Source organism: Heteronotia binoei, chromosome 8 (assembly GCF_032191835.1).
Source record: "Heteronotia binoei isolate CCM8104 ecotype False Entrance Well chromosome 8, APGP_CSIRO_Hbin_v1, whole genome shotgun sequence".
Classification (NCBI taxonomy): Eukaryota; Metazoa; Chordata; class Lepidosauria; order Squamata; family Gekkonidae; genus Heteronotia; species Heteronotia binoei.
In genome coordinates this window covers 100464913-100485842 of record NC_083230.1, presented here as the reverse complement: position 1 = coordinate 100485842, position 20930 = coordinate 100464913, and the positions used below count along the sequence as shown (strand labels likewise).

The 20930-nt window shown below is 47.6% G+C and overlaps 1 protein-coding gene across 2 annotated transcripts in view; it reads right to left on the bottom strand.

Moving 5' to 3' along the window:
• SINHCAF (SIN3-HDAC complex associated factor) overlaps nucleotides 1–20600 on the bottom strand; it is a 31705-nt gene extending 11105 nt beyond the window's left edge. The window contains exon 1 of one of the 2 annotated variants that reach the window (XM_060245716.1): nucleotides 20457–20600. The gene's annotated coding sequence lies outside the window, so the exon portion shown is untranslated. Of the gene's footprint in view, nucleotides 1–20117 lie in introns of both variants that reach the window. The other variant, XM_060245717.1, reaches the window with a different exon arrangement.
• Nucleotides 20601–20930: the final 330 nt, after the last annotated feature.

Below are 20930 nucleotides of genomic sequence, written 5' to 3'. Positions count from 1 at the left end.
GTCTAAATAATCTAAAATCGGATTCCAAACAGTTTCGAACCCTGATTTGTGTATACCTAATGGTTTACAGCTTAAGAGTCGGTTATTTTTGCCATCATATAGTGTTCTCAAAGTTTTTTATGCCATGGTGAGGGCCGCCGCAGTGACCTGCACTACTGCTAGATTCCACAGCAGTTTCTTGCACTACTGTAGGTGGAAGAGATTGCACAAGTAAGAACTTCTTTGGATTAATTTTCCATTTTCCCTGCACAGTGTTCCAGCTAGAGATGTAATCCCAGCCCTTCTTGTGCACAGAGGTCCCCTCCCCTTCCGAGTGTTAAATGACACCTTTGCATCCAACTTGACATACTAAAATGGCATATTTCTACACTATAATTTACCTTGCAGCAAAAACGCACAGTGAGAAAAATGAAGGAAGGTCAAACTAAACCATGGAGCACTCCCCAGTGCTCTCCTTTAAATATCAACCTCAAAACCTGCTAGCGGTCATTGCTGTGGGCCAGCAGAAGCTTCCCCCTCCCAGCTTGACCACAGATTCCCACTCCCCCAAACAACATTCCTCTTCATGTGAAATACCACCACACACACAGAACTCAGTTGTCTACAAGGAGCCCAGTCATTTAACAAGTACCATCTGAACTAGCTGCCCATGTCCCTCCCTGTTTCCACGCTACGTTCTCCTTAACTGGGAAGGTGCAGGAAGCAATCCTTGCACCTCAAGAATGTGAAGAATGCCCCCCACCACCGAGCTGAGTTTTGTCCCATTTAGGACCAGGTCACGGGTGGAAACCTGTAGCACTGAGGAAGGAGCATCTTCCAGGACTAAGATGCTTGAGCTGTTTTGTTCTCCTCCTGTGAGCCAATGAACGCTTTTGGCCAGTTTCTGCAACTGATTTCCCATCTTTTGAGAACGTCTGTAGTTATCAGTAGTACTGAAACCTACAGGAGAGTGGCCAACAACCCCCCAACCAGGCAATTTCTACCAAACACTTCAGAAATAGCGTTTGCTGGCCTATGGTGCTGTTTGTGTCTCACTTGACCATGCAGAAGTTGCTAATAATAAGAGCACAGGAATGGTCTTGGAAACAGGATGAATCCCACTGCAGACTCCTGTTTCACTCTTATTGTCAGACTATTCCCTCATTCTTGTTTTGCTCTCTCACTATGTTGTGCCAGCATCTGCTCCAGCTCTATAGAACCGCTGCACAGCTGCTACCACCCAATACTTCCAATGTTAAAGCAAGCTTATCAACATGTGCCCCCCTGAACCCACTGGCATGTTGAGGCTCACATCAAGAAAAACAGGTTGCTTACCTGTAACTGATGATCTTCGAGTGGTCATCTGTGCAGTCCCACACATGGGTTTTCCGCCTGGAAATGAACCCAACCTCGGAGAATTCAAAGCTAGCCTAGGCGTTTTATTTTGGCGTGCATTCCCTCTCTATCTGGGGAGCAGGCATCCACTGCACATGCCTGGAATGAGGGGAAGGCACTCCACCCACCCAGTTTCTTATAGCTGCTGTATAGAGAAGAATTTATATTAGAGAGAAGAATAAACCAGCAGTGGGGAAGGCTGGGCGGGCATGTGTGACTGCACAGATGACCACTTGAAGATCATCAAGCAACCTGTTTATCTTCATCGTGATCTCTGTGCAGTCCCACACATGGGTGACTGGTAAGCTGGAGTGCACGGTTAGTGGGTGCTGGTTCAGGGATGAAAGAACACCTGTTAAACATGCATATAAATGACATGAAATATTGTACTTACAGGGCATGGAGCTGAAGGTGTCAGTCAAAAATGGAGCGAAGTACAGCCTGCCCGAAGGATACGTCATGCCGTGCACGAATGTCTAGGGCATAGTGCGTGGCAAACAAAGATGGAGAAGACCAGACCGCAGCGGCACAGATGTCCTCCATTGGTACACCTCTGCAGAAGTCTGATGATGTGGAAACAGCTCAAGTGGAATGAGCTCACAAACGTTCAGGTAAGGGCTGTTTAGCCAGCTGGTAACATAAGGCAATTGCAGACACTACCAACTTTGAAAATCTCTGAGTTGAGATCTTATAGCCCTGCTTATGTGTCCCATAGGCTACAAAAAGTCTACAGTCTTTCTGGAAGGGACATGTCCTATCAATGTAGAATACGAGGGCTCTATGTCCGACATCACTGGGGTTCTGAAAGAAAAAGAAGAAGATATTGGATTTATATCCCGCCCTCCACTCCGAAGAGTCTCAGAGCGGCTCACAATCTCCTTTATCTTCCTCCCCCACAACAGACACCCTGTGAGGTGGGTGGGGCTGGAGAGGGCTCTCACAGCAGCTGCCCTTTCAAGGACAACCTCTGCCAGAGCTATGGCTGACCCAAGGCCATCTCAGCAGGTGCAAGTGGAGGAGTGGGGAATCAAACCCGGTTCTCCCAGATAAGAGTCCGCACACTTAACCACTACACCAAACTGGCTGGAAGGAAGTGTAGTCAACTTCCCTAGGTGGTAAGGTGAAACCACCTTTGGGAGGAAAATAGGGTCCAGACGTAGCACCACTCTGTCATGGTGAAAAACAGTGTATGGGGGGGTCTGTCCGGAAGGCACAAATGACACTGGCTCTTCTGCTGGATGTAAGTGCCACCAGTAACACCATCTTCCATGACAAGAGATGCAGTGGGATGGATGCCATTGGTTCAAAGGGAGGTTTCCTCAACTGGCTCAGGACAAGAGAGAGGCTCCACATCGGTTGAAGTTGATGAATTGGAGGGTAAAGATGCAGAATGCCCTTTAGGAAGGCTTTTGTCATGGAATGAGAGAAAACAGTGTGTCCTTCAATGTGTGGATGAAGAGCTGAAATAGCAGCCAAGTGAACCTTCATGGAGGAGTAGCTGAGACCGGAGTCTGATAGGAACAAGGTGTACGACAGAATTTTGGCTATAGAAGACGACTCAGGGAGGAAGTTGTGTTGAGCAGCGTATGTTGATTTCCTAGTGGACAGCTTTCTGGCATTGAGGAGGACTCATCAGACTTCGGGAGGAAAATACAGAAACTGATTTTCCAGGCAGTCAGTCGCAGAAGAGCTGGGTCGTGGTGCAGGACTTTCCCTTCTTGTTGGGAGATTAAGTCTCGAACTGGAGGGAAACGATGGAACACACTGTGTGACAAGAGTAGGAGGGTAGTGAACCATGGCTGACGGGGCCACCAGGGAGTGATGAGGATACAGTTGGTCCAATCCAGTTGGATTTTCTGAAGAGTTCTAGTTATCATTGGAATCAGTGGGAATAAGTACTGGAGTGGTCCCGACCACGAGCAGAGAAAAGCATCTCCCGTGGATTGCGGAGACGGAGGGCCTCGAGTGTTAAAGCATGGGCATTGTGCATTTGCCGGAGAGGCAAAGACGTCTATGGCCAGAAACCCGAAGGTCCTGAAGACTTTCTGAAGGTAGGTGCGGTTGAGGGTCCATTCGTGATTGTTTACAAGGTGCCGGCTTAGCACATCCGCTTGAACATTTTGAATTCCCAGCAGATGTACAGCTGTCAGGAATATGTTGTGAGCAATGCTCCAATGCCAAAGGGATAAGGCCCGTCTGCAAAGGCGGATGGAAGCAATGCCCCCGTCAGTTGACATAAAATACAGTGGCCATGTTGTCTGAGGTGACCTGGACATGCAGACCACGAAGAGACGGTAGAAACGACTTGAGTGCTCTGTGGACCGCCAAGAGTTCTAGACAGTTGATATGTAGAGACTTCTCGCAGTCTCGTAGACACTGCCCTTGCACTGTCAGAGTTCCGAAGTGGCCTCCCCAACCCCACCTCAAAGGATCGGTCATGACAATGGCCAACGGAGGTGTCCATATGAACAGTGTTCCTGCCAGAAGATGATGTTCTGTTCTCCACCACTCGAGTGATGTGAGAATGTGGTGTGTAATGGTGAGTAAAGTCAGTTGGTGTTGTCGATGCGGGCGGAAAGTCCGCACAAACCATAGTTGCAGAGGTCTCATGTGGAGTCTCGCAAAACACAGGACAAAGTTAGTAGCAGCCATAAGTCCCAGCATGTGTTGAAAAATGAACGCTTTTTGGGTAGGGTGTGACATGATGGTAGAGGCCAGAGACTGAATGCGGTGGGCTCTGTCTACAGGAAGGTAAGCCTTGTGGGATATTGTGGATAGGTGTGCGCCTATGAATTGAATGTCTTGCGTTGGAATCAGATTGGACTTTGTGAAGTTGACTTGAAGGCCCAATGAGGATAGGAGAAGCAGAGTGGTAGAGATGTCTTGTTTAAGTTGCTCTCTGGATTGTGCCACAATGAGCCAGTCATCTATGTAAGGATATATGGAAATTTTTTTGTTGAAGTGTCGCCCCCACCACCACCATGCACTTCGTGAAAACTCTTGGTACAGTCGAGAGACCGAAGGGGAGGGAGCAAAACTGGTAGTGTTGATCCCCGACAGCAAACCTCAGGAATTTTCTGTGATGATGGTTGATGGTGAGATGGAAGTAGGCGTCTTGAAGGTCGATCAACACCATCCAAGCATTTTTTGGGATCAACGGAAGGATAGACTGTAGGGTAATCATGCGGAATTTTTTGTACTGTACATGGCGATTGAATTCGCGAAGGTCCATTATTGGACGTTGTCCTCCATCTCTCTTTGGTTCCAGGAAGTATCAGGAATAGAACCCTGTGCGATGGAACTGTGGTGGAACTGGTTCTATAGCTGCCTTGTCGAGCAAGGCACAGATCACCGATTGAAGTGGAAAAGATGGAGGGGTACATACGAAATGATGGAACTTCGGGGGAGAATCAAACTCTATGGTGTAACCTCTGCGGATTATCGCCAGGACCCAGGAGTCTGAAGTTATGGATTCCCATATGGGGTAAAACGGAAGCAGTCTTGTAGTATTGGACAGATGTTGTGGCGGGGGTGGAGATAGTGCCAGGAAGTCAAAAGGACTGATTTGAAGTGGGAGTCGTCTTTTTTGTGGTCTGTGCACGAGGCTGTTGATGAAAAGGTTGTTTGGTTGGTGGAGCTTTGTGCTTCCAGCAGTCAGCCTGTTTCAGTGAGCGAGGACGTTTATAGTAGGACTGTTTCCAAACTGCCGATTGGGTTGAGCTTGTAGTTGACTGAAGAGACCCTGACCGTCAAAGGGCAGGTCCTCTATTTTAAATTTAATGTCTGGTTGCAGTGAGGAGGATCGAAGCCAGGCATGACGACACAAGGCAAAGGATGTGGCCATGGTCCTGGACGAGCAAGCAACAGCATGGTGTACCGTGTTAATCTGTTTGCTAACCCGGGAAATTTCTTGTAGGAGTTGTGACGCTTGCTTCTGCACAGAATCTGGTAGAGAAGGAACCAGCATAGTTAGCTGTGAAGTTAAATTAAAAATATAAGCTGAAAAGTATGCTAGGTAATTATGAATCTTAGAGGTAGCAGTAGTAAGGGAATAAATCTTCCTTCCTAGGGTGTCGAGTTTTTTCCCTTCTTTCTCAGGTGGAATCGGATGTCGTGTCTGTTTGGACTTTGATGAAAAGTGGACAATCATGGAGTTGGGTGCAGGATGATTGAATAAGAATTTAGACTCCAGTGCATGGATTTTGTATAATGATTCGACCATCTTAGATGCAGGAGGAACCAATGCAGGCTTATCCCAAGCCTCTTTGAGGCCCTCAAGGTGAACAGGAAGCATTGGAAGGAAAGATCCAGCAGGTGAGTCAGCGTGGACTAGGTCATGGACCACATCCGATACTCTAGGCAAATCAGTAGTGAGCTTGATATTTAGAGTGTTAGCCATGTTGGTTAGCAGGTCTAAATAGGCCTTGGAGCCCTCAGATGGTGAAAGATTTATTGATGTCAGAAATAGGCGATACAGTTGCGGATCCTGCAGATTGAGAAGAGTCAGAGTGTTCAGAGTCAGAATCTTCAGGTGCGTCCATAGGTGTGGTTGGATGGTCGTGTATAGGTTTAGTCGGTATCGATATAGCCTTTTCCAGATGGGTAGGTTGGCCAAGTTGTTCTATCTGTTGTTTAGATGGAGCGGACTGGGCAGCAGAAGTTGAGGCCACGAGTGATCGCAGTTTCAATTCCTGGCTGTAATGCCTTTGTTGATGTGGAGATAAACCCTCATGGTATCGGGGGTTGCAGATTTCCTCACGGTACCGAGGTTGGTAGGTTTTCTCATGGTACCAAGGTCGATGGGGCTCAAAGGAAGGCGATCAAGAAATCCTATAGCGCTGCCAGTACCGACGTGGAGGCGAAGGTGATCCAGACCGCAATGAACTATAATAATAGCGATCCTTGCATCGGCTTGGAGACTGTGGGTCAGCATAGACTTGTGTTGAAAAATCACTGTACGTTGGTGACTGGTGCAGCGGAGATTGTGAATGACGTCGATCATGAGCTTGGGTTGAAGATTCTCGATATAGCGGAGAGACAGCTGAGTCCTTAAAGGTGCGGGCACCGACACTTCCCAGAATGAATGGAGTCCAAGAAGATTAGTTCGCTGTCCTCGAGGTCGAAGTGGTAGGTCAAGAGATTCAGCGGCAAGGATCTCGTCTGGCAGTGATTCGTGGACAGAGGGGGATCGCGACTGTATGCGAATGACTTCATCAGTTATTACATCAGTGGGAGCAGAGAGTTCGGCTGGAACATTAGGTGCTAATGGTGCCGATGACACCACAGCCGTGGCCACCGCCATCACCAAGTGCGAGGTCAATGTGGAAGTCAATGCCATGGTATGGTTGGAGGGTCTCGAATCCGAAGACTCATGGGCGGTCTTCAGTTTGGATTTCAATGCTGTCGAAACTGACCGATGTTTGGAAGACAATTCCGGTCGGTGTTTTTTCTTGGAGTTGTCAGATTTCTTGGAGTGCTTTTCAGACTTATGCTTGCTGGGAACTGATGCCACAGAAGCTGCCGATTGAACCACGTCCCTTTGTGTAGTTAGGGAAGGTGGCGAATATGAGACCCAGAATCGCGGGGCATCACAGGCCGCAAAGAGGATTCCAAAAGCTGGCTTTTGAGTTGAGCAGCTTGATTCTTTTTGGCCTGTTTTCAAAATTGGCTGCAGTGAACACAAGTGTAGACTCTGTGGACCTCCCCCAAACAAAATAAACATAAAGAGTGTCTGTCGGTAGAGGGAATTTTGGTCCCACACCGAATGCACTTTTTAAAAGTTGTTTTGCTGTCCTTCCCTTCCATACGCCTGGGGGGGTGGGAGGAAGGGAGTAGTAGTAGCAAAGCCGAAGATAAAGTCTCTCTCTCTCTCTTTTTTAAGGTTTAACGATAGTACGAAGAATGAAGATTAACGATACCAGTCAAAGAATAAGAAGAGATCGTCGTGGAGAACTGAGGAGATGCAACAAGGTAGATCTATGCCGAGTGGCGGTTAAGAAGAAACTGGATGGGTGGAGCGCCTTCCCCTCGTTCCAGGCATGCGCAGTGGATGCCTGCTCCCCAGATCGAGAGGGAATGCGTACCAAAATAAAACGCCTAGGCTAGCTTTGAATTCTCCAAGGTCTGGCTCGTTTCCAGGCGGAAAACCCATGAGTGGGACTGCAGACACCACAATGAAGACTGTTGAGTACTGATCTCAACATTCCTCATGCTTCCCATTATTTTCCAGTTCCATATTTTCCCATCATTAGATTTCACTTGAAACATCAGACCCAAGAGGTCCCTCCACCCCATCCATCTTGCCATAAGATCGATTCAAAGCAAAAAACCCCACAGAGCCCTTAGTACTAGTGGCAACGCCTGCTAATTCAGAAGAACAACTAACGACCAGAAAGCATCCAAAGCCCAGGCTGAGATAGAAGCCAGTTCATGGAATGGTTCTGCCAAACCTGAAGTTAAAGCAGAGAAGATACCAGAATGGGATTCAGAACAAAGTATGAGTGCAGTGGCATGCACACAAAAGCTTATATCTAGAACAAAACTGTGCTGGTTTTAGAAGTGCCACTGGACTCAAATTTTGTTCCATTGCTTCAGACCAACATGGCTATGCACCTGAGACTGTGATTCAGTCCATGTGCTGCCACCACTCAGTGTCAGCCAGACAAACCAATACAACAAGACCAGCTGCAAATGAAGAAACCTCCCTGCACCACCACCTAATAGGGGGTCAGGTGACCTCTAACAACCCTAGCTTGTTAACCAGAGCAGCTCAGGAGCTCTGCTTTTGCTGATTACAGTCTATTTTTCACAGAGTGGGGGAAACGGGGATGTGCAGCGCTCAGCTTTTGTTATCTGAAATAACAAAAAGTGAACACTTTTTGTTAAAACACAGCAAACTTATAGGGTGAAGTGGAGAACGAAAATCTAACCTGCCACCCATAGAGAGCTGGAGAACACAAAGTCCGGCATTCCATTTTGCTTCAGGCGGGAGAAAAATGACAATTACAACAGAAATTACAGTTACGTTATCATCCAGCTGTGCAAAAAAAAAAAAACCCAAGGGAAGGCAGTGAAATGCTAGAAGTTGAAGGAGATTAAAAACACAAACAAGAACGGGCCATGTAAGTGGCTTTCTGACAACATGACTGCCAAGCAACTGTATGAATTGATATTAAATATTCATATAGGACCCAATGTATATCACTCGTACCAGAGGCGGCTAAGAAAAAAGAAAATAAAAAGTTTTCTGCCTCCTACAACTTTCCAAACTAAATTAAATTTCTGGTGTTAAGAAAGGAAATTGAATTAAGATTGTGTTCCTTGTTGTTATTTCTTTGGAAAATGTATATGCTGCATGCCTGCATTATCTGATCAAGGCAGCTTACAATCAAAACAACAAAAAACTACTAACTAAACCACAGCCACAGAAAAAGAAGATGAGCCAATAAAACAGCAGGAGACACACCAGAAGGGCTCCCTCTCCTTACCGTTGAAACGGGAAGTGATGCCATCACACTGCTGGTGACGCTCTAGCTTTCGGCCAAATTTCTATGGTTTACCGTAAAGCTTTGGCTGAAAGCTGGAGTGTCGCTGGCAATCTCCCCCCATTTCTCCATTTTGCTCCCACTGCCCAGTTGAGAGCGAGTGGGAATGGCCAGTACAGTGTGGGCAGCAGACGTCCTACCAAAGCAGGAGACCCGGAATCCCTGAAACAGTGTAATGCACACATGAAAACAGCCCAAAATGATACAGATAAAGCAGTCCTCAGGCCACAAGCAGACTATGAAACAGTTGAGAGAGAGAAGACAAAACCCGCTTCATCAGAAGCATGTTAAAAAATAATGTTTTAGCACCCTCTGCTGTGATAGTTATCTGGTACATGAATGAAAGTATGTTAGGTGTTAGATGAACATCGAAAGAGCCCCGCAGTGCATTTTGGTAAGCTGTAGTACTGCAGTCCAAGCTCTGCTCATGACCTGAGTTTGATCCTGGCAGAAGCTGAGTTCAGGTAGCCAGCTCAAGGTTGACTCAGCCTTTCATCCTTCCGAGGTCGGTAAAATGAGTACCCAGCTTGCTGAGGGGAAAGTGTAGATGACTGGCAAACCACCATGTAAAAAGTCTGCCGTGAAAACATCATAATACGACATCACCCCAGAGTCAGAAATGACTGGTGCTTGCACAGGGGACTACCTTTACCTTTTAGATGAGCATCACAATGGGTCTGTCTGCAGCAGCAGAAAAGAGCAGGAGTCCAGTAGCACCTTAAAGATTAACAACATTTGTGGCAGGGGATGAGCTTTCGTCACTGCTCACTTCTTCATATAGAGCTAGAATGTGAGTCCATCTGTCCTCTGTATTGGAAAGTGGAGTGATTTCAGATGCCAAATGACAATAGAAAATCTGATTGGGTTAGGTGTGATATGCAGAGAGGTAGTAGGCATCCACCGGGATTGAATCGAGACCTAGGTTTCCTGTCTCATTAGCAATGCTGATTTCTCTATGCCTACAACCTCTCCGCATATCACGCTTAACCTAAGCAACTATTGCTTCAGAAGTGGACTTAATTGGTGGACTGGACAATACAGGTACAGATGATCCTTGGCCACAAGCCATTTATGGTCCCTAAAGTCAGTCTACAGCAACAGCTTGGCTGCTGAACTCTGGACCAATTCCTAAGGATTTTGCTAGCCCAAGCGGAATTTTTTGGGGGGAAGGAGGGGGGAGAACATTGTTGCCCAGCTCTTTTAACAACAAGACTACCAAGGCCCAATGCAGATTCCAGATAAGCTCTGCACTCATTAACTCAGTTTGGTGCTGCTCTATCTTTAGTACTGATTGTGCCGAACAGCCCCCACTGCTGGGCATTCCACCACATGCTTGGAAAGCATCCCGGAACAGGTTGCACGGATGCTACTAGAGGCAGAGAGATGCAGATGGCAGCCACCTGGCATGCGAATACCTGCAACAGAGTTTGTATAGACACTTTCAGAAGTGTTAGACATGTCTCGGATTATTCAGGTCTATTTCAGCCAACACCAAGAATGGCATACATCCAGGTCTTCCAGAACTCAAAGCTTTCCTAATTTTAGATTCTGCTGTAAAGGCAATTAACCTGCCCCAAGTTGAGCATATGAAAAAGCCAACATTGCTTAGTATTCCTTGGGGATGGATGAAACCGGCACTGCTTTTTCAACATTGAGAGTATTTAGGAGAGACGCCTTCCACCACCCCCAACAAGCCTGAACCAGTAAAAGACAAAGGAGGAGAAAGCAGCCTTTGTGATGTAGAGTAAGAATACTTCATCACTCTTGGATACAAGAGATTGGCTTGGTCCCAGAAAGCTCCTGAACATTATGGCCCAAGCACCTATGAACATCAGAGCCAAACAGCAGTAAAGATACATTAGAGTTCCTATGGCTGTATGTTTGTAAAGCATCTTGAAATATCCCAAAGGCACTGGATGATCTTTCATTCATAAATAACCAAATAAGGTAGGCCATTTAGATACTAACAGAATGGCCACTGGCCTTGTAAGCAGCACGGAGTTTACATTTTCATATGCTCTGAAGTTACGGATATTGAAAACTGGAAGCACAGTTGGGTAAGTGGGAGAGGGGGAAATCACAGGGCAACGTGGGACCAAAGAACAATGGGAAAAATCTACTTCCCCAACATTGTAATTGGTTTTCAGCTAATTGGTTTTAATGATTATTGTAGATATTTTATTTTTGTACATTGCCTAGAGCCCAGCTTTGGCTGGGATGGGGCTATCCATCAAGTCAAATAAACAAACAACTACAATTCACCTTTTATTATTCTGAAGAACTGCAAGAGGCTAAGCCCCACCCCCATCCCCCCAAAGACTTTCAGCTGCTCTCAATATTCCATGATGCTGGAGGTTATCTGGCCCCTATCATGTAATTTAGGTATTTTACAGCCACATTATTCTGTATACCTGAGGAGGTCCGTACAGAAGGGGATACACTTAGCTTGTCTGTGAGTGGCCTGGTTTTACTGAACATGTGAATGGAAGAGAGGGGGAGGCTGTAGTCACTTAAGAGATCCTTCCAAACCTTGATATGTTTCAAAAACCTACTACACTTTCAGCCAATCAGCCTATTATCAAGTTTAACCAAAAAGAGCCTTATATATTACTGCTGGATTTGATTTTTTTTTTCTTCTTCTTCCGCCAAACCTTCAGCACTGCTATAAGACAGCTGTGTACATGTGTTAAGTGCCGCAAGTCCCTTCTGACTTAGAGCAACCTTATGAATTAATGATCTCCGAAATGTCCTGTCATTATACCCTTCATAAAGCAAGGCCGCGACAGAAACAAGGATGTGTGAATAATTCCAAGGCCCTTTAATTCAAGCCAGGAATGGATCGAGGTGGATAAACGGATGCACAACTGAAACCCACAAAAAATTCGAACAAGCAGCCCAATTTCCCCCCAGAACAATGAGGTTTCTTGCCCATTAAAAAAAAAAATCAAATTTGCACTATGTAAGTTCAGAATTTTCACCAGATCACACTGTGCCCCACGCACACCCTTGCTATCTGTGAATTGTAGGGTAAAGCTGATTGCTCCCACCAGCCAAGTACTAGGCAAGATCAAACAAAGCCTGAACTACTGGATGTAAAAATGTGCACCAGGGTAAGGGGGCCAGGGCCTTTTCCGCCAACAGCCTTGCACTCAGGAATTTGCCCCCTCCTCCCTTGATGCGACCTTTGCTGCCTTTAGGCCACAGAGAACAGCTTCTGTTCTCCCAAGAATCCCTTAGAGGTGGGAGAGAGAAAAATATTGGTTCGCTTGTTAACTTTTATTAGACTAATATTGAGCTAAGCAATTTATGCTCTGAAGTTTGTCAAGCTTTCAGCACCCCTGGTACAGACTAGAATAGCCTCAGCAGGTCACCTGCACAATACTTTCCCCCTCATTTCAGTTCAGTTTAGCTCAGTTCCCTGTATACAGTTCTGCACAACAAAGCTAGTGTGGTGTGATGCTATTTGTGTATTGTAGGGTACAGCTGACTGCTCCCACCAGCCAAAAGTAGGATATGGGAGAGTCAGGTTTGAATCCCCCTCTGCCATGGAAGCTACCCTTGGGCAAGTTTCATTACCTCAGCTTAGCCTGTGAGGTAAAAATAAAGGAAAGAAGAAGAAGAAGAAATTAGATTTATATCCCGCCCTATACACTGAATCTCAGAGCGGTCACAATCTCCTTTACCTCCCCCCACCCACAACAGACACCCTGTGAGATAGGTGGGGCTAAGATAGCTCTTACAGCAGCTGCCCTTTCAAGGACAACTCCTACAAAAGCTATGGCTGAGCCAAGGCCATTCCAGCAGGTACAAGTCGAGGAATGGGGAATCAAACCCGGTTCTCCCAGATAAGAGTCCGTGCACTTAACTACTACACCAAACTGGCAATATTTGTTCATGTCTTGCGATCTCTCAAACATCTGACATTTATTCTATGTGGCTCTTACGCTAAGCAAGTTTGGCCACCCTTGCCCTAGGATATCAAAGGAAAATGACGTAAGCTATTCTGGGTCCCCCCTGAGAAGGAAGGTGGGGTACATTTAGTAGTAGAATGGCCAGAAATACACATCATTGATAATACTCTCTCGGTGTGTATGTAAGTGCCATCAATTTGCTTCCAACATAGGAGATCTTATGAATTAATGACCTCCTAAATGACCTATTGCTCAGGTCTTGCCAACGGCTTGTGGCTTCCTCGAGTCCATCCATCTCATCCTTTCCTGCTGCCTCTTACTTTCCCTAGCATTATTGTCTCTTCTAATGACTCTTGTCTTTTCATAATGTGACCAAAGTCCAATAGCCTCAATTTAGACATTTTAGCTTCTAGGGAGAGTTTCGGTTTGATCTTATCTAGAATCCACTTGTCATCAAATAAGAGATATACTATGCCAAAACCCTAATTTCATTCCACAATACTGAAATCTGACATCCTAGGGTAGGGGTGGCCAGATCTGCTTAGTGTAAAAACCACATAGAATAAATGTCAGATGTTTGAGAGTCGCAAGACATGAACAAATATTACCACACACGTCTTTAAGCCGGGAATAAAAGTCTCCATAAGACTAGCATAGGGAAATGTTAGGGAATTCTGACCACCATTTGCATCATTATGCATCTCTCCTTGCCTTGAGACCAAGTTAGTAAATACAGCTCCAACAAGACCTATGAAACTAAGGGGTAATCCCATACCGCCCTCTTTAATTCCATCCCTCCTTCCAGTGGCTCCCTCAGTTCTTGCACTCTCTTTTCCTGCTCCAAGTCTCTAGGCGACCTCTGTGGAACAGGAGAACTTGAAAGCCTGCCTATTTCCCCCTCCTTTCCCACTTCACGCACGGTGGAAACAGTCGCCTTCCTAGGAGTCAGAACTCAGGGGCTGACTGAGGTCCCAATGCTAAGCACCCTTACATGAGAGAAAGCCTGCATTAAATTCCTTCTCAACCTCCGGGAGCTGCACAATATGTGTGAAAGAGCCACATGTGGCTCCCGGGCCGCAGTTTGGCCTTGGGTCAGCCATAGCTCTCACAGAGCTGTCCTTGAAAGAGCAGATTCAGTGAGAGCTCTCTCAGCCTCACCTACCTCACAGGGTGTCTGTTGTGGGGGAGGAAGGTAAAAGAAGATTGTAAGCCACTCTGAGACTCTTAGATATAAATCCAATATCATCTTCTTCACTGTCCTAGGGGGTCTCTGTTCACTCTTACTGGGGTGAATACAACACAATCAAGCATGACAGGAGCCTGAAATATGAAGTACACACTTGCATGACTAAGAAAGAGAACCCAGGACAAGGTTAGGCAGATGAAGCTGTTGCTGTGCTGATAAGAACAAGACCGACCCAAAACGGCTGAGGTTCAGGTTAGGTCACCAAAAACAGCAAGGGGGTTTAGCATCCAGCCCCAATGGTGTAGAAGTAAAATGCTACTCTTGGGGGGGGGGGGGGGCAGGACGACTGTTCCAGTGATGCAAAACCAGACTTCTGCTCACAACCCTGAGAAGCCTAGTTGTCACTGTTAGAAGACCCATGGGATATAGACATGTGTGCACATGGTCTGTGAGGATACACCATATAGATGCACTGGAAAGAACGGAGGTCTTTCCTTCACACTCACCAGTCCATATTGTTTCCTAGCATACAATAAATGCATTATTTCTGCTTTGCACAGAGGTGTTCCAGGCTGACCCTGCAGCCCTCTCATCCACACCCCCGCCCTAGGAATGAAGCAGTTATTAACAGGAATTCTAAGCATATAAGTGGCATGACTCACTTTTAAACTCATTGTCCTGGTTGCTACCATAAATCCTGTCCCCTCCTTCCACCCAGTCAAATGCTAGCTTGGAATTTTCACAACAGATCAATCCATCCATCACGGTCATCACTAAAGGCAGATGCCACAACCCACATTTTGAGCGAGAAGGGAAATAATGTTCCATTCCCTTCCCAGTAACCAGGGAGCTTGAACAAAAGATCAGTCCCTACATGCATCTACATCACCCAATGTCCACTTGGCTGCATGAACTCAACTTGGTTGGAAACCACAGCTTCTGAGTGGATTGAAAGATCTCCAGCATTTGATCTCAATGGCTCATTCACCTCACTGCTTGGAGAGAGCCAGTTTGGTATAGTGGTTAAGTGAGCAGACTCTCACCTGGGAGAACCGGGTTTCATTCCCCACTCCTCCTGATGTGACCTTGAGTCAGTCACAAGTTCTCACAGAGCTGTTCCTCTCAAGAGTAGTTTCTGTCAGAGCTCTTTCAGTCCCATCTACCTCACAGGGTGTCTGTTGTGGGGAGCGGAAGGGAAAGGAGACTGTAAGCGACTTTGAGGCTCTAAGTGGAGGGCTGGGTATAAATCCAATCTCTTCTGTTTGTGGCTGCAGACATCAAGTGAAGACCATGCCGCTGGAACTAGCCAAGTCAGCTGTGTGTTGCCCTCACACATCAATGAGGTTCACACATTATGTTGAGAGAAATATTAAAGAGAAAGGGTGGGGAAAACTGGGACAGCTGATGGTCCTGGTGAATTGACTGGAGATGAGTGTTACAGATGTGGAAATGTAAACAGTCAGAATCCCTTCACGGAAGAGGTCTTTATGCACCTGGGGAAGGATCAATGGTGATATGGAAGGATGTGGGAAGTCAATCAAATGAAAACCAGGCAGTTGTTGATAGAAACATTACTACCATCTCCAATTTGTTAGGATAAGGTCATTGGGGGTAGTAATACTAACAGCTTTGAAGTTTGTTGATTCATCCCATAGGGAACAGTCTGCAACTCCAAAGACTGTTCAGATAGAATCTGCCAAGTGCATGTTCCCAAGTGGAGACCCCACTGCCTACTCCAGAAGTAATGAGGCAAGAGCCTAGAAGCACCGGTGCTTTTATCACTGCTGCTGTGCACCACAACTCATTGTAACATTCACCAACATTAAAAAGCACTTCCCCTGACAGCTAATCTTGGGATGGGTTTTGGTGGAGGTGTGCAAAAGAGAAATCAGACTATGCATTCCAATGGATTGTACAGCTAGCTAGTAAACGGGCTGTCTCTCAGAATAAATATGGGTAAACAGACTGAACTTAGTAGGATTTAAAATCATCCACTGGAAGTTTTATTTCCAGACAAAAAGAAATCTCATTTCTAATACTGGAATAAAGTTATGGGGTGAATGGACGATTGGCCAGACACCTGCCCACAGTCTGTTTTGAGCAGACCACCTACAAAACCTGATGGTTGGTGAGATTCTTGAACAGGATAAAAGCGGACCTTTACCTGATCCAGCAGATCCCAGGGACTTGTGTTTAAGAAACAGCAAGACCATACAAGTCAGCCTATCCTGACTTTAAAGGGGCATTGTAATTGAAAATGGACCAAGATGGATCCTACACATGAAATGTTTGGCCATTTCTCAATTCATGTGTTCTGCTGCAAAGGTCATGAGATTATCCCGCTTCATTATAACCATGAAAACTCTCTGGGTGGTCCCAGGGAAGCTGCTCCTCTGGGCCTCTGACCCTAATCAATAAAATGGCAACAACAGTCATGTTACTTCAAAAGGATTGCGGCTGTGAAAATGAGTGCAATCTGCTGTCAAATGCATTGCGTATTAAGAGCACTGTGGGAAATTATAGAAATAGCAACCAAATCACTGGCAGTCATGTGATGCATTCAAAACACTGCCTTTATTTCACCAAATAAAAAAGGGAGCAAGAATTTATTATTATTTGTAAGATACTGAGCTATACTATACTACATGGAGCTTTGCAAAATAACAGATGCAAATATATGCGCACACAAACTTCTGCTTTAAGGAGTTTGCAATCTAATTTTTTCAATAGATGGGAGGCCAAAGGGTGTGTGTGAAAGATAATAAGAGATTTATAGAAACCAGGACAATTAAGAGTACTTAGGGATGAGAAGCAAGATATATTTAACCCCATCAGGCAGGTGTTGACTTGGAATCATGAATCTGATGGGGCTTATTCGCAAAGAAATGCAGCCTTAAATACCTAATTTTCAGACTCCCAATGTCTAAATGAACGTACGCACACTGTACACAACGCTTGAAGCTTCTGTTGCACTATTTATGTGCATCTGAGAGCATTGTTAATCCTGGACAGAAGCTCGAGTTTTTTTTTTTTTTAAATCTAATGTCCATTTCAGCCCAAGGGAAATGTATATTATCATCACAGAGGTAGAAAAGGGGGGTGGGGGGAGAGGGAAGCACATTCAGTGTTATGTCAAGACCCTGGGCCATCCTTCGCTTTTGGCCATGTCCTTAAGCGAGCTGGAACAAAAACACCCTGACCTGAAAAGCCCAAGCTAGCCTTACTTTTTCCGACCCTGGAAGCCAAGCAGGGTGAACCCTGGCTAGTATTCGGATGGGAGACCTCCAAGAAATGCCAGAGCTGCGATGCAGGGGTGGACAATGCCAAAGCACCTCTGAACGCCTCTTGCCTTGAGATCCCTACAGGTTGCCACGAGTCAGCTGTGACTTGATGAGGGCCCTTTCCACAGGACAGAAACATCTCGAGCCACTGACATAAATTTCCGAAAAAAGTACCGGCAACTGAGAAGACCCGCGGCAACAGCCAACATTAGCCAGCAGGGCCAGGAACAAAGCCCACCCACCCGCGGCCACCTCAGCAAACGACGACCTACTTTTCAACACAGGCCATAATGATCAGGTAGACATGGAGCTCCAGCAGAGGCAGGCAGCGAGCTGAGCGCCATGTGCGAGGGATTCTCCCTGCTCCAAACGCAACCCAAACAGCAAGGAGACCAAGCCAAGTTTGCACTACAGGAAAGATGCCTCTTCCTTTCGGAGGGCCGGCAGTCACCGCCCCCCCCCCCCCGGTCCCACGGAGAACGCCCAGCCCTGCTAGCCAGCTACAGGGAGGTATTAAAGCGAATTAATCTTGTTGTTCCGGGCACGATCTGATGATCAAAGAGCCCAAGGAGAGCAGCGCCGAATTGCTGCACTCAGCACATCACTCATGCATAACCAATGCGAATCGCTAAAGACACACAGACAGGAATGAGCGCTTCTCTTTGGGCCAACGCCAGGTTTCAGCTCGGGTTTTGTTTTCGAGTCACATTTTAACTCGGCGGGAGGGGGGAAGGGGGCGGTCCGTGGGGGAGCGGGGCCGCTTTGGGTTGTGGGCGGACGAGGAGGACGACCCCTCTCGCGTAATCTGCCGAGTGCTCCTGGCAGTCAATAATCTCGGCAGCAGCGATCGGGGTCACCGCGGCTGTCACGCAATTCCCCGGCACAGAGAGCTCCCTCCTCCCACCCGCAGAGGGGGGAAAGTGCGCGGTTTTCTATTCTGCAAGGAGCTTCAGAAGGTTTTGCATGGCAGCCTTCGCCCCGCCGGTCGATTTGGAGGCAAGAGCTGCAAGTGGAAGGGATCGGCGAAGTTTTACTTTCTGAACAAAAGGAACCAGAACGCCTCCCCCTCACACCTCTGCGCGGCCACAGCACTTCCTGCAAAAACACATTTCTCCCACCCACCTACCAGCTCTGGCTGGTGCCCACGGCAGACATGTACTCGATCTTCTGCCCCCCCCCCGCAAATGTTGGGGTTTCTCCTCCTTGCTTTGCCCTGACGTAATGCAAACAGGGCACAAAACACGCGGAGCGCAAAAGGCGCTTTAAAACCCTCCAGAGGCGTGCAAATGCGTGTCAGGAGTCTCTCCCCAGCAAGGCGCTTCCCGCCTTCGGAGACACCTAGGCACGCCTCCCCTCTCCTAGGCAGGCAGCGTGGTCCCTTGCAGGGAGCAGCCGACTACTGTGGGCGAGCATTTAAAGTTTAACACCTCCCTCCCCCGCAAGAAAGACTTCCAGAAGCAGCTGCCATGGAACTCCAGAGCCCCCCAGCCCCCCTCAGTGATCTGTGCCCCACCGGGGTGGAGAGGAGAGAAAGAAGCCGCCACTCCTCTCCGACACCCCCCCTCCCGCCCCGCACTTGCAAAGCTCCGCAGCCACATGCTATATAAGCCCTTTGTTTTCGCTTCTGCTCCCTGCCTTTGCCTACGTGCGGCGAAACAAGGCTCAGGCCGGACGGTTTTCTTCCGCGGAGCCGACTGCAGAACCCTCCACCTCCCAAGGAAGATCAGATTTACCGGGCAGCCCGATCGAGGCGGAGGGTTTCTGATCCACCCTGGAGGAAAACAAAACGCACAGGGAGGTGGGGGAGAATTTGCAGCGAGGCGGGGTGGAAGTTGAGATCAAAGTTACAGAGGGGGAGGTGTTGCTTCCTCTCTCGCTCTTTTACTTTGGAAATAGCAACCACCCACTTTGCCTCCTCTATCCACCAGACACGCGTTAATCCACGTTCGGGGGATTGTAAATTTATTAAAGAACTGAAAAGCAGTAAAGAATGCCTAAAAGACCTTCGGAGCAGCAGGGAGCACGTGGCATTGTCAGAAAGATTCCTTCCCATTCCCAGGTCACTCTGTGTTGGCGGCGTTAGACTAGAAGCGCCGCTAAAAGGGAAGCCTATTTCGGACTGTTGTCCCAGTCCGTTGTCCTCCGTTCTTCTCCCCCGACGCGCAGATTGACACCGCCATACCCTGGCGGCCACTGCCATTTCCCCAAAGCAACAACTTGCTCCGCCCGATCTACAGGTGTATTGTTTGCAGGAAGAAAACGCGAATCCCAGGAAACGTTCCAAAATGGAACGTTAGTCTCGCTGACGTTCGGGAGGCTCCGAGTCTGAGCCGGCGGAACCGACCTCGACGGATTTGTCGCAGCCCCGACTTGCCTCCCCCGCCCCTTCCCCTGCCTGCCCCATTGTCACCAATCCCGCGTCCACGGTTAGTAACGGACAACAAATCTGGCCGCCACCAGGGCCAAAGGCAGCCGCTGCCGTATACCCTTACTCGGGAGTAAAACAGCATTCTGGAGTTGAAGAACGGCGGGGTCTTCCTTTCGCCTCTTCGCAGCCTGCACAGATATCTTCAAGGGAAGAACCAACTTTTCCAACTAGCCATTTCCAACTCACGGAATGAAGCGTTCGAGAAGACGGGCCCCTCTCTTCCCGATAACTGCATGCCATTATTACAGAATGAAAACACTAATTTTTTTAAAAAACAACAACACCTGAGCGAGAAGAGCAAACAGCTTTGGAACTTAAAAGAAACCAAATCGCACAACTATTTTCCTTCGACGCCCGCTCGAGCTCACTTTTGAAAAAGTCGATGTCACTCACCGCATGCTCGACCTGTAACAATGCAAGCAGCATTTCAGCGCCTGCGGTTCCGCCTCTCCCGGCTTGTTTTCTTTGCAGTTTTCGTCTCAAGTCCATTCATTTGCAAATAACAACACCTTTCCAAACTGCCCTGTCTAAACAGGAGCACTTTCCTTACGGATGAAACCGGTCTCCTAAAAGGACTACCTTGCTTTAAAAAAAAAAAGCAAACGCATGCTAAATGCAAGAGAACAGGCAGGAAGGAAACTTCTTCAACTAGTGCTCCAGATTTCTGCCGGCTTTTGCCTTTCCCCCTCGTCTTATCTCGAGATGAAACAACAACAAAATTAAAGCACTTACCTCCAACAAACAGCGTAGTTGTGCCTTAAGGAGCGCGCCGCGATCTCCCCACCCCTCCCCGCCTTCCTCCGCGCACCCTCGTTGTCGAGCGCCTGTTGTCTAGATAGATGCAAAGCAAACCGCGGACTCATTGGCTGAAGTTCCCTTCGCTGTGCGCATGCCTTGTTCCCACGGCTCCATTCTCCTCAATCGAGCTCTTTTGCATACGCGTCACGTTGTCCTTTTTAGGGAGAGAAGGGCCGAGCGAAACGGCCGGCAGAGAAGCGGTCGGGGGCGGTCTCGGTTATTGTGACGCAACGGGTGACTTCACTGGCGAGCACCACTCGGGGCTGGAAACGGGCTCGAAAACAAGTCGAGCGGGCGGCAGGTGATGCGCTGCTTTGCAACAACTGCTGATGCTCGAAGGCAGCAGGCGCCGCGCATGGAATGCGGACAGTCCCAGTTCGGGGACGCAGGATTCCTGCCTTGACTGTG